This window comes from Pinus tabuliformis, chromosome 6, assembly GCF_031772625.1.
Source record: "Pinus tabuliformis cultivar Carrire ecotype Pingquan chromosome 6, CPIR1, whole genome shotgun sequence".
In the NCBI taxonomy this organism is placed as follows: domain Eukaryota; kingdom Viridiplantae; phylum Streptophyta; class Pinopsida; order Pinales; family Pinaceae; genus Pinus; species Pinus tabuliformis.
The window spans coordinates 21,897,857-21,913,130 of record NC_142292.1 but is presented as its reverse complement, the minus strand read 5'-3'; positions in this window follow the sequence as shown (position 1 = coordinate 21,913,130).

Sequence of the window (15,274 nt, the reverse complement as noted above, 5' to 3'; positions counted from 1 at the left end):
TGTAAACACTAATCATAGATACCTTGTTGTAGGATACTTAACCTTGAATGTTGAGTGTCATCATTGGAAGAGTCATTATTGTAAAAGAGTCAAGTTGCCTAGAGTCGAAAAGGCATTATTTGGAGGTATAGGAGTCTCTGTTGGGATGATGTCATGGTTGGGTTGCAAGTCATAGTGTGATTGGGTGTTCGGTCAAAATCATTGTAATTCATATTGTATCATGGATTGTTGTCCCTGGTACGGGAATCCACACTCTTGTCTAATTTCAGTGATTATAAGGTGGTAGGGTGGTGCTGGGGCGAGTTGTGGCTCGCTAGGGTGTTGGGGCATCCATTCAGTTGATTACTAAAGAAATCAGGGCATTGGGGCGTCCTTCCAGTGGGAGTTGGAGAAGAATGCTTTTCTAGAATTATAGGAATTTGTGCTTTCATTTCCATTGGGGCTTAAGATTAAAGAATTTATTAGAAAAATATTCGGTGGTTTTTTACCCGGAGGGGGTTTTCCACCTAAAATTCTTGTGTCTACTGTGTTATTTTATTTACTGTTATTACTGCATAAACATTAATAATAATTGAAGATTAACTAATTCTCTGCAAAGATTTAAAAGTGCTAATTGCTAAGGAATACTAATTCACCCCCCTTCTTAGTATTTCCAGTAATTGATATCGGAGCTTGGTTCCTTCAATAGCAGTCTAACAACTGGAAGGAGATCATGGAGTATACTAAGAATATAGTTCCTTTTTCAATGGAAATAACTATGCACTTTGGAGTGGAAGAATGCAGGTTTATTTGCTGGCGCAAGGATATGAAGTATGGGAAATCGTTGACAAAGGCTTCACACTGACCCAGGATGAACAAGGTAAGAAAAATATGGCATATGATGCAAATGCTAAAGATCTTATTATCAGGGGGCTTATCGAATCTGTTTATCTTAAGGTGTTGAGTTGTAAAACTGCTAAAGAGGTATGGGGCAAGCTTGAAAATATATATGCAGGTGACTCAAAGGTGAAAGAAGCAAAACTTCAATTTTTCAGGGAAAAAATTGAGTAACTCAAAATGAGGGAAGATGAAGATATTGCTGCATACTTTCAACGTGTTGATGAAACAAAAATTACATTGGAAATTTTTGGAGAACCTATTGAAACAAAAATTGTTGTCCGAAAGATCCTCAGAAACTTGCCAGCAAAATTTAACCCTATGTCTTGGAAGATAGATCGAATCTGACCAATCTCAGCATAGATGAATTGCATGGAATTCTTATGGCATATGAAATGAGGATTGAAGAAGAGGATGACACATATCACTTAGAAATAGAATTTGCTTCATCCAAGAAGAATAGTAAGGGCAAGCAAACTTCGAAAGAAAAAACTTGCAATTGTAAGGATGAGGAAAAGGAAGAAGATGAAGAAGAATTATCAGATAAATAGTTTTCTTACTTCACGCGGAAAATGAGAACATGTACGAGAAAATTCAAAGGTAAACTTCCATTAATATGTTTTGGTTGTGGTGAGGTTGGGCATTTTGCAGCCAAATGTCCTCACAAAAATGAGGTTGTTATGAAAGGAAAGAAAAGTCCTAGGAAGTTCAATAAGCAAGGTAAGAAGAAATGGTTTAAGAAAAGTTTCTTCTCTAAAGCAGATAGCTCCTCGTCTGAAGAAGACAGTGATAATGAAGAATAATTCAACGGAAGAGTATTGTTTATGGCCAATCAGAATAAGAAAGAGGCACCTGATGAAGAAGGAGACAAAGAAGAAATGATTGAGGTTGAATTTCAAAACGAAGTGATCAAGGTTATCAAAGAGCTCAGGGTCGAGAAGAAGCATGTCAACACTCTTGAAGACGAATTAAAGACAGAAAGGGAACAGGTCCTAAATCTTAAAATCAAGGTTTAAGAATATAAACGAATTGAAAAATCTCTCAGGAAATAATTAAAGGAAAGCAACAAGGAAAGAGAAGCATTGGAAGCTGAAATAGTTTCTTTACGAAAGGAAGTAAAAAATGAAAAAAATCTTCAAAACTACGCCAACAACTCAAAGAATTTGGACGAACTCATCAGCAACCAGTGATCATGCAGCGACAAGACTGGTCTTGGTTGCAAAGAAAATTTCGAAAAGGAGTCAAGTCCTTTTATGACAACTAAAGAAGATGGACATGAAAAATCTACCAAGCAGGTAGATCTCCCAGCTAGATCAAGAGATCAATACTCGCAGGAAGAACCTTTGAAGACAATTCCTCGAAGTAGATTTCGTCCTAGGTATCAACCTATCTTTTATGGTCATTGTTATTCATGTGGAAGGTTTGGACATAGAGCTGCAAAATGTCACATGTGTGTTTGGAATAAATATAGCTCCAGGAGATCTCTCCGAAATGGATATTCCAGAACTAACAGAATATCAACATATTTGATCATTTGAGAGATGATTTAGAATGTTACAAATGTAACAATTTTGGACACTTGGCCAAAGATTGTAGACTTGGAAGTTCTTCAAAGGAATTCTCGCAAAATCAGAATGAACAAGTATGGAAAAGGAAGACTTAAAGGTGTTCTCTCGCTCTCAAGGCTCAAAGAAACAGAAACGTATGGTATGTTGACAATGGTTGCTCAATGCATATGACTAGAGATAGAAATAAGTTCATATCCTTGTTACAGATCCATTTGGGCACATCACTCCCATCATTCAGATTAGTACTATTGGGGCTCATCAAACCCTAATTAAGTTGCTACATGCCCTAGACAAGTCAACACTTTGAATGCCTCCTTCCCTGAGAGTTTTTGGGCTTGAAGCCCTCCAGAAATGCCTCCTTGAGGGACCAACACAACCTTGGATAGGGGTAAGTGTGCTTCAGTGCAGGTAGACCCATGTCAGGGTGCTTTCTAGAGAATTTAGGCCCACTTTGACCTATGCTGGGCGAGATTGAGCAAAATCATCATAGGTTTCTGGGAATATTCTTATCTTCTGGAGCCATCTAGAAGATTCTCACACTTATCATCTCCTATGAGCTCGAAAATGGATGAGGAATGAGTTAAGTAACCTCCTATCCTCTCATCCCTTCCTCCATGGAAACTAACTCTAGGTTTGGAAGGCCATTCAATACCCTCATTTACCACCAAACCACCATCATTTTGCTATAAATTGAGCACTCATCTAAGTGATCAGGGGCTGGACTTTGAGAATTTGTAAGGAGATACAGTTGGTATGAGGTTTGAGATTGTAAGCAAGTATTGTTATGCTGCCGGAGTGTTGTGCTTTTGATGTGATGTTAGTTGGAACCCAAGCTGGAAGAGTGACAATGGATTAGAGTTCATGGTTGTAATTCTTCCTTCTACTTAATAAAGTTGTTTACACCTTTTCCCATATTCTTGTCTTCATATATGATGATTATATGTGTAAATTATTTCGATTCCATTTGCTTATAGTAGATAGATCTCTTGCTTTGATTGGTTTTTGTCCTCTGTTTATGATTAGAGGTACTTGTCGAGCGGATTAAGTTCGAGAAGGAGTGACGGGAGCCAAACAAAGGAGACAAAGGGAAAGCGAAAGATAACAAGTAGGTCCCTTGTCTTATTTATCTTCTATAGTAAAAGGTTAAGCACTTTAAATATGTTGTTCTAGATGTAGCTACCCATCTAGGGAAATTGTGTTTATCCGTAAATGCAAAATTCCACATAACAAATTGACGAATCCATTGGGGAATGACCATCGTTCCTGGTAGTTTCTCCTCATCATAGTACACCCTAGTTGACTTTACTTTCTTCCATTGATTTTGTTTCAGCCTTTTTGAAGTGTTTTTTGGTAAAAATTGTGCTTGAAATCCCCTAGAATGGCCTCTCTGGCACTAGTGCAGGTTTGGTCGGGACACAGAGTACACTGTCTCCCATTCAGGGCTGCGCTGATCCTCCTTAGGTCAAAAATCCATCATTTGACTTGATTTTTCCCAAATTTCCTTCTGTTTTTGCTTGCTGAAAGATCGATGATTGTTATACTTCTGAAATCAATTTGTGTTTCCTCTCCTAGTGCTACTTTGGCCTTGATTTTTTAGTGTTTCTTAAATGATTTCTTTATCACTATAAATTCATTTTCAAAGTTAGTTTATAGTCGATTAATCTTTGTTCAAACGAAAGTGTCGTAAAATTCTTCATTTCTTTCGAAAAGGAACTGTCGTAAAGTATTCATTCTTGCAAAAAGATTAATTGATTGTATGTGCATTAGTTTCCTTTTGTTCATTTCAACATTAAGGGAATTGAAAAGAAAAACTTGCATTGTGCATTGAAAAAGTTTGTGTGTGCTCATAGGAACAGCTAGGGAAATTTCATTAGGTGTGTTCTTTGCTCTTTGTCAAAGATATGATTACTCTATCCCTTACTAGTTACAGTTTTCATTTTTAATTGAATGAAAGAATGTTTCTCATGTTAGTTGCATTCTAGGAATTGAAAACATACATCACGTGGTGAACCTTGACAAGAAAATTCTTAAGAAGATCAACTTAAAAGTTATCTAAATTAACCTAATGGAGCATTTTAACTTAACGCATAAGACGTGTTCCGGTGTCGTAAAACATAGCATCTGTCGCTAACTTGTCTGCGATACATTCCGAGTGTGATACCTCATTCCACGTACGTGAGTATATCATAGCTCGTCCACGTACCTTCAGGCATATAGGGCGATGTTACAGTACATGAGTATATTGTAGCTCGTCCACGTACTTTGGAGTATATATGGGAGGACTACATTAGGTTGCTATCCATCCATAGGTAACCGAGTCGGCTGCCTTGTACACTGTGATACACCGAACATAGCATTTAGGGAGATTGCCTGCCTGTACTTCTCTTTTCGTTGGGAGGTATTATGCAGTTCACAGTTGCTTGGTAATCCTTTTGCCTAGATTATCCCTCTTTTGTTTTGTTATGTTAATTTGATTAAAATAAAATTAATTGACTGCGGATAACATCCTCCACACTCACTCCTTAGTTGATCTTAGGTTGAGATATATGGCAATAACTCTAGAGTCCATCGATCAAGGAATTCCTTTTGATGGGAATCCTAGTCCTTTTCCTCCTTTTGGAAATATTGGTGCTCCTTATATGGCTACATTGTCCCTTCTGGGATTTACCATTGGCTTGCCAATATGGTTGTTTTCAACCTCCTTGTTTCATGATGCCAGCCTAAGCTACAAACACCATAATGATGCAGCCTAAGCAGCAAATACCCACATTATGAAAATAAAATTGCATGTCACTAGTCCCAGGAATTAATCACCTGATCCATGGTGAAAACCCTCTATAACCAAGGTTTAACTCTTTTAATTGAATGATTAAGCAGAAAAGTTTAATTAACTATCCAAAGTCTTAGACTTTAATAACCCTTTGAGCGGAAATATTATAACCCTTCACAATCTTTGATTAACTCTTATTACCCACACAAAATAGCCATACCACTATCTTTGGACTTTGTTTAAAACCTGATTTAAGCCATAGTACATGTATTCCGCCTTATTTCTATTATAATTCCATATAATAGAAATTACACATAAACCTCACTTAACCTTACCTTTCGGCCATTCCACGACCTTGGCACATATATTGATGCTCAACCTTTCACTTCAGATTTGCACCATTGATTTCTTCCTTCAAATCAATGGCTATCACGCGATCTCCAAACTTAACCCATTTCCTTTGGAACTCAAAGAAGTTAAACTTCTTTGAATAATTCATTGGGTCCGCCCAGTGTGTTAACCCGCGCACACTTTCATTGATGATTACCGTCCGATCAATCAACTGACGAACGGTCTGGATGATCGGAACTCAACAAGGTTTTAAACCAGTTGTAGAAACCCTCATTGCGTCCAATTTTGGAATTAAGTCCCGCGCTTGTTGGCACGCAATATGCGTCCAATCACCTTTCAACGGACGGTTTGATCACCTCCAGACTTTAAACTCGTTTTAATGATTTCTTGGGTCCGGTTTTAGAGTTAAACTTCAGCGCTTGTTTCTACGCGATGACCATTAGATCTGTTGATCTGTCAATCTAACGATTAAAATATTCTGTCGATATTATCCATCAATCTAGTCGATCTGACGGTTCCCATTCTTTTTCGATTTAATTCTTTTTGCGCCGTTGATCTGCCGTGAGCGACTTGACTATTCAATGAATTTTCTCCGTTCGATCAATCCATACATTGCATCGAAGACTTCATTTCTTCATGCCTTTCCTTTACTTCGTTTTTATGTTATTTCTTAGGGTTTTGGTTTATTTACCCGACTCGCCTATATTATCCTTTGTGTGTTTATCCCTTCTGAACTTGTTCAATCACTTTCATTTTCTATACTCCTCCTCTATGCACTATCCTCTCTCTGTTCTTTTGTGTATTAGGTGTTCTCCAGGGTTTCTGGTATTTGGTTGTTCTGCAACACAACTTCCTCCTGAACTTACTTTTGCTACTCTTAACCATTGTCACTCTTGGGCTTCAACTTTGATCCTTCAACGGATTCAAATGATTAGATCATGATCCTTCATCCTCCACTACTTCTCTGTGTTCTGCTTCAATTCCACCTGCATACATATACTATGTAGAACTACTCTAATTCACACAAAACTATAATTCCATTAATTATCGAACATCACACAACTCAGGAATTGAATTCTTTGTGTTTATAAACAATCATTTACATAATGAGTTTCTCTCTCTGGCCTGATTTTCTAATCAGTGGCCTTTTCCTTTTCTTGCCCGCAGGCTTACAATCAAATCCTATCTAAACTCTCGAACTAACTCCTAGCTAGCTAACCTTCTTCTATGCCTTCTAGGCTTACATTTATACAAAAGGATTCTATAACCAATTCCTGGTTTAGATCCATAACCTTCTCAACAAAATCCTAAAATCTCTTCTTTATCTCTAAGTATCCTCTCTAATCCACAAAATCATCAACTAATTCCTAATCTAAGCTTTATAATTAATTCTCAAAATCTCTCAATCTCTAAACTATCCTAATTCTCTCACGTTCTCCTACAATCGAGAACACTTACAAATATGTCTCACAATACTTAATTAACCCATATTATAGCTTCTCTCATTAAAAACACTCAAAACCTTAATAATTACATTAATTTAATACTTAGGAAACCAACTTCCTTGAAAACACAAGACCTCCTATGTCTACTAAAATACAATTATATTTTTGAGCCGAATGCTCCTGCATCAGACTCTCAAGGTTGAAAACATTCATGATCTCCTGATCATGTGTTCCCATATGTTGATAGAAAACCTCCAGGGTCCCAAAATTTAGTTTGTAGTTGTCTGAATTCTCTGTTCCTTTATTGCTGATGTATGTTTATTGTCTTTTGTTTCATCTTCCTCTCTTTGTTAACTAGTTTCAAATTCTGATTGATCATTCTTCCTATTGCTGTCAATCTCCTCCATCTGGATTGCTTCATCATTAACATCCATAATTCTTCAATATCCATGTCCAACACATCCTTGGGTTTGTACATACTCTGCCATTTCTCTAGTAGCTCCCATTCTTTCTCCCATTCGCTGATACTTTGATGAGAGATTAGTCCTTCTTCTTTATTGACTGCCTCAACAGATTCCATGGTTATCTCCACTGTACCTATCATCATGATGGAATGATGATCATTGCTATGTTTTCAGCTAACATAGTCTCTTCTTCAGGTTTGCATTTAATCTTCTGTTGGTTACCTTCACTTTGTAGTTGCTGGATCCTTACTACTGCCCTTTCATCCTTACCCTCTTTCATGATTATCTCTTTTTGCATCAAATCCTGATTCTATAATATTCTTTCTATCAACATATTATCTCTGTTCCATGGACTAAATACTTCCATAGAATCTTCCCCTTCCATCTTTTACTTGGCTGCTCATTTGTGCCAAATTTTCTCCAACATCTGAAACAAAACCTGTACTCACAAAACAATTGTTAAAATAAAAAACATAAGGCCTCAGTGCCTCTTCTCCCTTTGACAACATCTCAGTATGCTGCTATGATTTTTCCTCCTTTATCAGCACATCAGTATGCTGATCCAACCTTTCTAAAGAATTCTCCAAAGAACTCTCGAAACTGTTAGCAAGTCTCTTTTCCATACCATCTGCTTCAATGATGTCTTTCTACTCTGAGTTCTCCAACAAATATTCCAGCAATTCAATTTCTTTGTGACATTTCTTCAATACTTCATCATCACTTATAATTCCTGCATTATTAGCTTGAGAATTACAAGGTTCAACAGTCTCAACTGTTGCTTCACATATCAGCTCTTCAGACTGAATTCCATCTCCTTCTTTCACAAGAAATTGTTCCTATGTTGTAACAGTTTCAAACATCAATGCTTTGCTAAATTCTTTTTGCTGCAATAATTCACCGCTTTTCTCATTTAAGAGACATTCTCCATCCTTCTTTACTTCAGAGTATTTATCTTCTGAAAGATACTCTTCCATACTTTTGATAGCTTCAAAAGACTGCTCATCCTTTTCAAAACCTGTAATCACATAAAAAATTATCAAATTCAAATATACAAGGTTTTACATCCTCCTGCTGATTTGAATTTGTACAATAGTCCAGGAAATAATCAGTATTTCTTCTTCAACAAAGTAAATTTCTCGTTGTCTTGAATTCTCAAGATCTTTCACAGATCTCTAGTCTTCATCTTCACCCAGAACTTCACCCCGTTCTGCTTCACAAATGGAAACTTCCATTTCCAACTCAACTTCTCTGAGTTTTTCCACCATCCACTTTACTTGCCTCTGTTGTAGCCTTCTATCTAATTTATGCCAATTCACTGCCTTTTTCCTCAAGAACCAACCTTGTATTTGGCTTTCCTCTAGTATCATCCTTAATACATTGAGTTGTTATTTTAACTCTGCAATCTCCTTGTCAAGCTCCTCTTGACTCATCCTCTTGCCATTTGCCTTGGCATCCTCTTTCTTCACCCTTCTTTTGCTGTGGTCTTCCTCAAAACCTCTGTTACCTATGTTATGACTATCAGTATCCATCTCCTTCTTTATGAGTTCCTCACTCACTTACTATGAGCTGCACTAAAGCCTCTGCAACAACAAGTCCTCCCTGCTACCACTTACCTCACCAAGCTTTCCTCTATACTTGGTCTTTTGGCAAGCACTTGGTTCTCTATTCTCTGGAACCTCTTTGAGCACTTCTCTCTGCTCCTTCTAGGCTTCAACTCATCTGCACTTTTTAAGAACACAACTGTCCTCTTTATCCAACCTCTATTAGAATTCTTCAAGGTTCTGCCACATTCTGCTTTCATTCAGAAACTCTTACCAGCTTCCTTCATTCCTTAGCAATTCTACCCACATCCTCTGTGGAATTGCCTTTATGATCTTCTTGTGAGCTGCAACAATACCTCTGTAGTAACAAGTCTCCTTCTTGCTACATATGCCTCACTAAGCTTCTCTCCTCTAAGCTCAGTCTTTTGGCATCTCTCTGGTTTTTTCCTTTGGAACCAATTAATCACTCTTGGATCTAGGTTGTTGCAATATTCTCACCTTCTTATGCCACTACCTATGTGGCAATATAAAGACCACAAACTCTCCAATTTTCAAACCAAATTAAAACAAAAACATATCATCTCACCTTCAAGATCTTTGAATGACCTTGTTCTACCATTCACCTGCACTTTGAATGGATTGTTCTCTGTTTCCTTTGCATCTGCAAATTATACTACACTTTATATATGTGTGTCTACTGTTTGTCAGATTTAAAATCTGATCTCCTCTTGTCTGCTTTCATCACCATTCACCTGTATACACACCTTCAAAACATAATTCTGTTCTAAATTTTCTCAAAGAGATTTTCATGCAAAATTTCTTTGTTCTGCTCTGATACCAAATAATGCCAGCCTAAGCCGCAAACACCATAATGATGCAGCCTAAGCCACAAATACCCACATTATGCAAATAAAATTTCATGTCATTGGTACCAGGAATTAATCACCTGATCCATGGTGAAAAACCTCTATAACTAAGGTTTAACTCTTTTACTTAAATGCTTAAGCGGAAACGTTTGATTAACTATCCAAAGTCTTAAATGTTAATAACCCTTTGATTGGAAATATTATAACCCTTCATAATCTTTGGTTAACTCTTATTACCTGCGCACAATAGCCATACCACAGTCTTTGGACTTTGGTTAAAACCTGATTTAAGCCATAATACATATATTCCGCCTTATTTATATTATAATTCCATATAATAGAAATTACACATAAACCTCACTTAACCTTACCTTTCCACCATTCTGTGACCTTGGCACATATATCGATGCTCAAACTTTCTCTTCAAATCTGCATCGTTGATTTCTTCCTTCAGATCAACAGTGATTGAGCGATCTCCAACCTTAACCCATTTCAGCCGGAACTCAAAGAAGTTAAACTTCTTCGAATAATTCATCGGTTCCACCCAGTGTGTTAACCTGCACACACTTTCATGTGCAATTACCATCCGATAAATCAATCGAAAAATGGTTTGGATTACCGGAACTCAACGAGGTTTTAAACCTGTTGTATAAACCCTCATCGAGTATGATTTTGGAATTAAGTCCCGCACTTGTTGGCAAGCGTTACGCGTCCGATCGCCTTTCAACGGACAGTCCGATCACCTTTGGACTTTAAACTCATTTTAATGATTTCTTGGGTCCTCTTTTAGAGTTAAAATTCAGCGCTTGTTTCTACACGATGACCATTAGATTTGTTGATCTGTCGATCTAACGATTCAGATCTTTCGTCGATATTATGCATCGATCTAGTCGATCTGACGGTTCCCATTCTTTGTCGATTTAATTCTTTCTACGTCGTTGATTTTCCGTGTATGAATTGACTTTTGAATGACTTTGCTTCGTTTGATCAATCCATACATTGCATCAAAGACTTCATTTCTTCATGCCTTTCCTTTACTTCGTCTTTATGTGATTTCTTATTGTTTTGGTTTATTTACCCGACTCGCCTATATTTTCCTTTCTGCGTTTATCCCTTCTGAACTTGTTCAATCACTTCCAATTACTATACTCCTCCTCTGTGCACTTTCCTCTCTCTATTCTTCTTTTTATTAGGTGTTCTCCAGGGTTTCTGGTCTTTGGTTTTTCAGCAACACAACTTCCTCCTGAACTTACTTCTGCATACTCTTAACCACTGTCACTCCCGAGCTTCAACTTTGATCCTTCAACGGATTCAAATGATTAGATCACGATCCTTCATCCTCCACTGCTTCTCTGCGTTCTGCTTCAATTCCACTTGCATACATATACTATGCAGAACTACTCTAATTCACACACAACTATAATTCCATTAATTATCACACATCACACAACTTAGGAATTGAATTATTTGTCTTTATAAACAATCATTTACATAATGAGTTTCTCTCTTTGGCCTAATTTTCTAATGAGTGGCCTTTTCCTTTTCCTGCCCATAGGCTTACAATCAAATCCTATCTAAACTCTCAAACTAACTCCTAGCTAGCTAACCTTCTTCTATGCCTTTTAGGCTTACATTTATACAAAAGGATTCTATAACTAATTCCTGGTTTAGATTCATAAGCTCCTCAACAAAATCCTAAAATCTCTTCTTTATCTCCAAGGATCCTCTCTAATCCACAAAATCATCAACTAATTCCTAATCTAAGCTTTACAATTAATTCTCAAATCTCACAATCTCTCAACTATCCTAATTTTCTCATGTTCTCCTACATTCGAGAAGACTTACAAACATGCCTCACAATACTTAATTAATCCCTATTCTAGCTTCTCTCATTAAAATCACTCAAAACCTTAATAATTACATTAATTTAATACTTAGGAAACCAACTTCCTTGAAAACACAAGATCCCCTATGTCTACTGAAATACAATGATATTTCTGAGCGGAATACTCCTGCATCAGTTCAAAATGTGATGATTTCTCAGCAATCGAGTACTCCTCCAACTAGACAAAATCAGCCTCCAGTTGATCCTAAAGTTGACCCTTTGCCTTCTTCCTCGATTTTTTACTCCTCCCCTTCTTCCTCTTCCCCTGGTGAAAGTATTGACACTAGTAACCAGGTGGCTAAGAAGAAGAAGAAGAAGAAAATTCAGCAGGGGGGCAACCAGACAACCATTGCTTTGAATGCAACTTCTGATGAGAAACAGTCTGATAAACCTCACAAAGTTCGATATCCATGCAAAATTTGTACGGGAGATCATCATCTTCGAAATTGTCCTATATTCCTCATATCTTAGAAGAATGGTCTTCTCGTTCACATCGTCCTATGTCATCAACTTCTGGAGATCATGCTGGTGACACACCATCAACTAGTGGGAGTAAAGTTCATGGAAAGAAGGGTAAAGTTAATTTTTCATGTAGGTTATGTCAAGGGAATCACCCCATTCACCTTTGTCCCTATCTGGATGAAGCCAAAAAAGTGTTGGATAACCGTCCTGCTTCTCCACAACAACTACCATCTGGTTACAGGAGACTCTGCTTTAATCCTTCACTAGTTGATAAAGTGACTGACCCAAATCAACCGTCGGTCAAACCCACTCTCTCTGAATGTGAAACCCATGAGTCTAAACCTGACCAATCGCAAGTCAAGGAAATAGTTGACCCGATTTCACCTTTAGTTAATCGTACCTTTCCTGAAGAGAGTGAATATGATACCACTCAGGTTCTTTTCGTTTCTTTAGATTCTAATGAGCTTGGAGGCAACCCTCTTGTTCCATCAAAACAGGAGGAAAATCCTCTCGTTCTGGTAACTCAAGAGGATAATTCTCTTGTTCTTACGGTACCCCCTCCAAGTAGTCTGGTCATTTCCTTTTGATTGGAATCGACTAGCAAGATGTCATCTTCCTTCTTATGTGCCTTTCCAAATCATAGTATAGGTTTGTAATATGATTGTACCTGGCACTATTATAGATGAAGTTGCATCAGTGAGTATCCTTTCCTCCACTACTTGGAAAGTGATTGGTTCTCTACCACTTATGCCTGTTGCCTAGAATCTGTTGGCTTTTAACAAAGGAACTGGTCAACCATTAGGGATCCTTCCTTAGTTGCCTATTACTTTGGGAGGAAAAATTGTTTATCTTAATGTGATGGTAGTCCCAGGCCCTTTAGATTACAATTTACTTCTTGGGCGCGACTATGTTTATGACATGGGAGCTATTGTTTCCACACTCTTTCGAGTGATGTGTTTCTCGCATGAAGGCAAAATTGTCACCTATGCCTTCTAGTCAACCATCTTCCCTAAATGATCCTTTTGTCCCAATGGTATCTTCCCCGCCACGGGTCAATTATGTGGCAACCCGTTCCATGTCTACATCAACTGACGATCAATTACGTGATGTTGTGCATTATGTACTGGGGGCATTGGAACCAGATCTCTCTAATGGATTCCTTTCTATGGATCCCTTCCAGAACATTTTTCTCCCATTTGATGAGAACCTCTTGGAAGTCATGACCTCTTATGGGTCGTGAAACAAGGAATACGAGGATAGTTCTTCGGCTTGTGTCAAACTCGTTAAAAAATGAAACAAGGAATACGAGGATAGTTCCTTGTCTTGTGTCAAGCTCATTAAAAAATGAAACAAAGGGTATGAGCATAGTTCCTTGTCTTGTGTCAAGCTCGTTAAAAAATGAAACAAGGAATATGAGGATAGTTCTTTTACTATGTCAACCTCATTAAAAAAATGAAACAGGTCCCAAAGCATAGTTCCTTGTCTTGTGTCAAGCTCGTTAAAAAATGAAACAAGGAATCTGAGCAGATTTCCTTGTCTTGTGTCAATCTCATTAAAAAATGAAACAAGGTCCCCTGAAGCAAAGTTCCAATTCGAGTCTTTGACTAGATCTCGTAAAATCCCAATCGATTCTTTCACTTGATCTCGTAAATGAGCCTTCATTCCATCCACCTGATAGCCACGAGTAGTCTAATTAGGTGAATGCAGTGAAGCTTGGGGGGCATGCACCTAAAATCGAGTCATCATGCTGGGGGCATGTAAACCAATCTCAAGCATAGTTTTTCATTTCAAGCTTGTGTAAAAATGAAACTGAATCCAAGCATAGTTTTTCATTTCAAGCTTGTGTAAACATGAAAATCAATCCAAGCATAGTTTTTTCATTTCAAGCTTGTGTAAACAAGAAACTGAATTCAAGCATAGTTCCCTATGGTCCAAGCTCTTGTAAAAATGAACCCATCTCCATTTTAACCCTCTTGATTTCCATTCGATCAGCCTTTTCCGTCAGATGAGCCTTGGTTTTTCTCCTTCCATCATCACTATCTGCTTGATCGATCATACACTTTCACTTGGTTGTTTTACCCTTTTTGAGGAATAGTTGTAATGAGTGGTCTTATTAGCCAGCCTCTTCACATAAATCAACATGTTTTGAGAAGTTCCAACATCATCGGAACCAATTGTTATCCTAGACACCACTCGTTCCTCTAATTGGAGTCCTCTTTAAGCTCTTTTCAGACTCTCTAAATATGAAAATATTGCCAAGCGCTTGTCCTTTTCAACTCGTTAACGGATTGGAAATGACATCTACTCAGTATAAGTTTAACACTTCTCCAGACTGAGATAGATTATTTACACAAAAGGAACACGTTGATCGAACATGGTCAATAGGTTATCTCTTGTATTGTTTTACACTTTTTCAGACTTGAGAGACAAATATACGAAAAAACTTGTGGAGTTTTCTTTTTGTCCCTTTTTAAACTCTCTAGACATGAAAAGGACTGAGTCATCATTGTCGTTAGACTCGTTAAAACATCAAATAGTGACAAACTTTTCCATCATGACAAGACCGAGTTTCACCTTCGTTAGGCTCGTTAAAACATCACATAGCGATGGATTCACTCGAAGGGTGGAATTATACAACAAGCATATGTTATCCTCCTCAAGATTGATAAAAATAAAGAGGTACTGGTCAACAATGACTGGGGAAAATGGGAAAAGTGGTAAACCACTTTATGGCAGCAGGTCGCTCTTGAACATGACACTTTCACTTCATCACTGTGACTATTTGGGTTGGGTAATCTGCTTGATGGTCATCACACCTTGGTCTATCATACCATCCATTACTTTAGTTTTGGGTCAATGCTGCCAATCCATTCAGTGTCGTCGACATGTTCAAGAGAAGTCACTCAGTTTTAATTCATCCTTTGCAATACTCATAAACCTTCATTTTCATGACCACCATACTTGAACCTTGTGTCGTCAGTCACATATCATCTCCAAAATCATTACACTTGTTTCATGTCATTGATGTGGGATACATCAAGGCCCT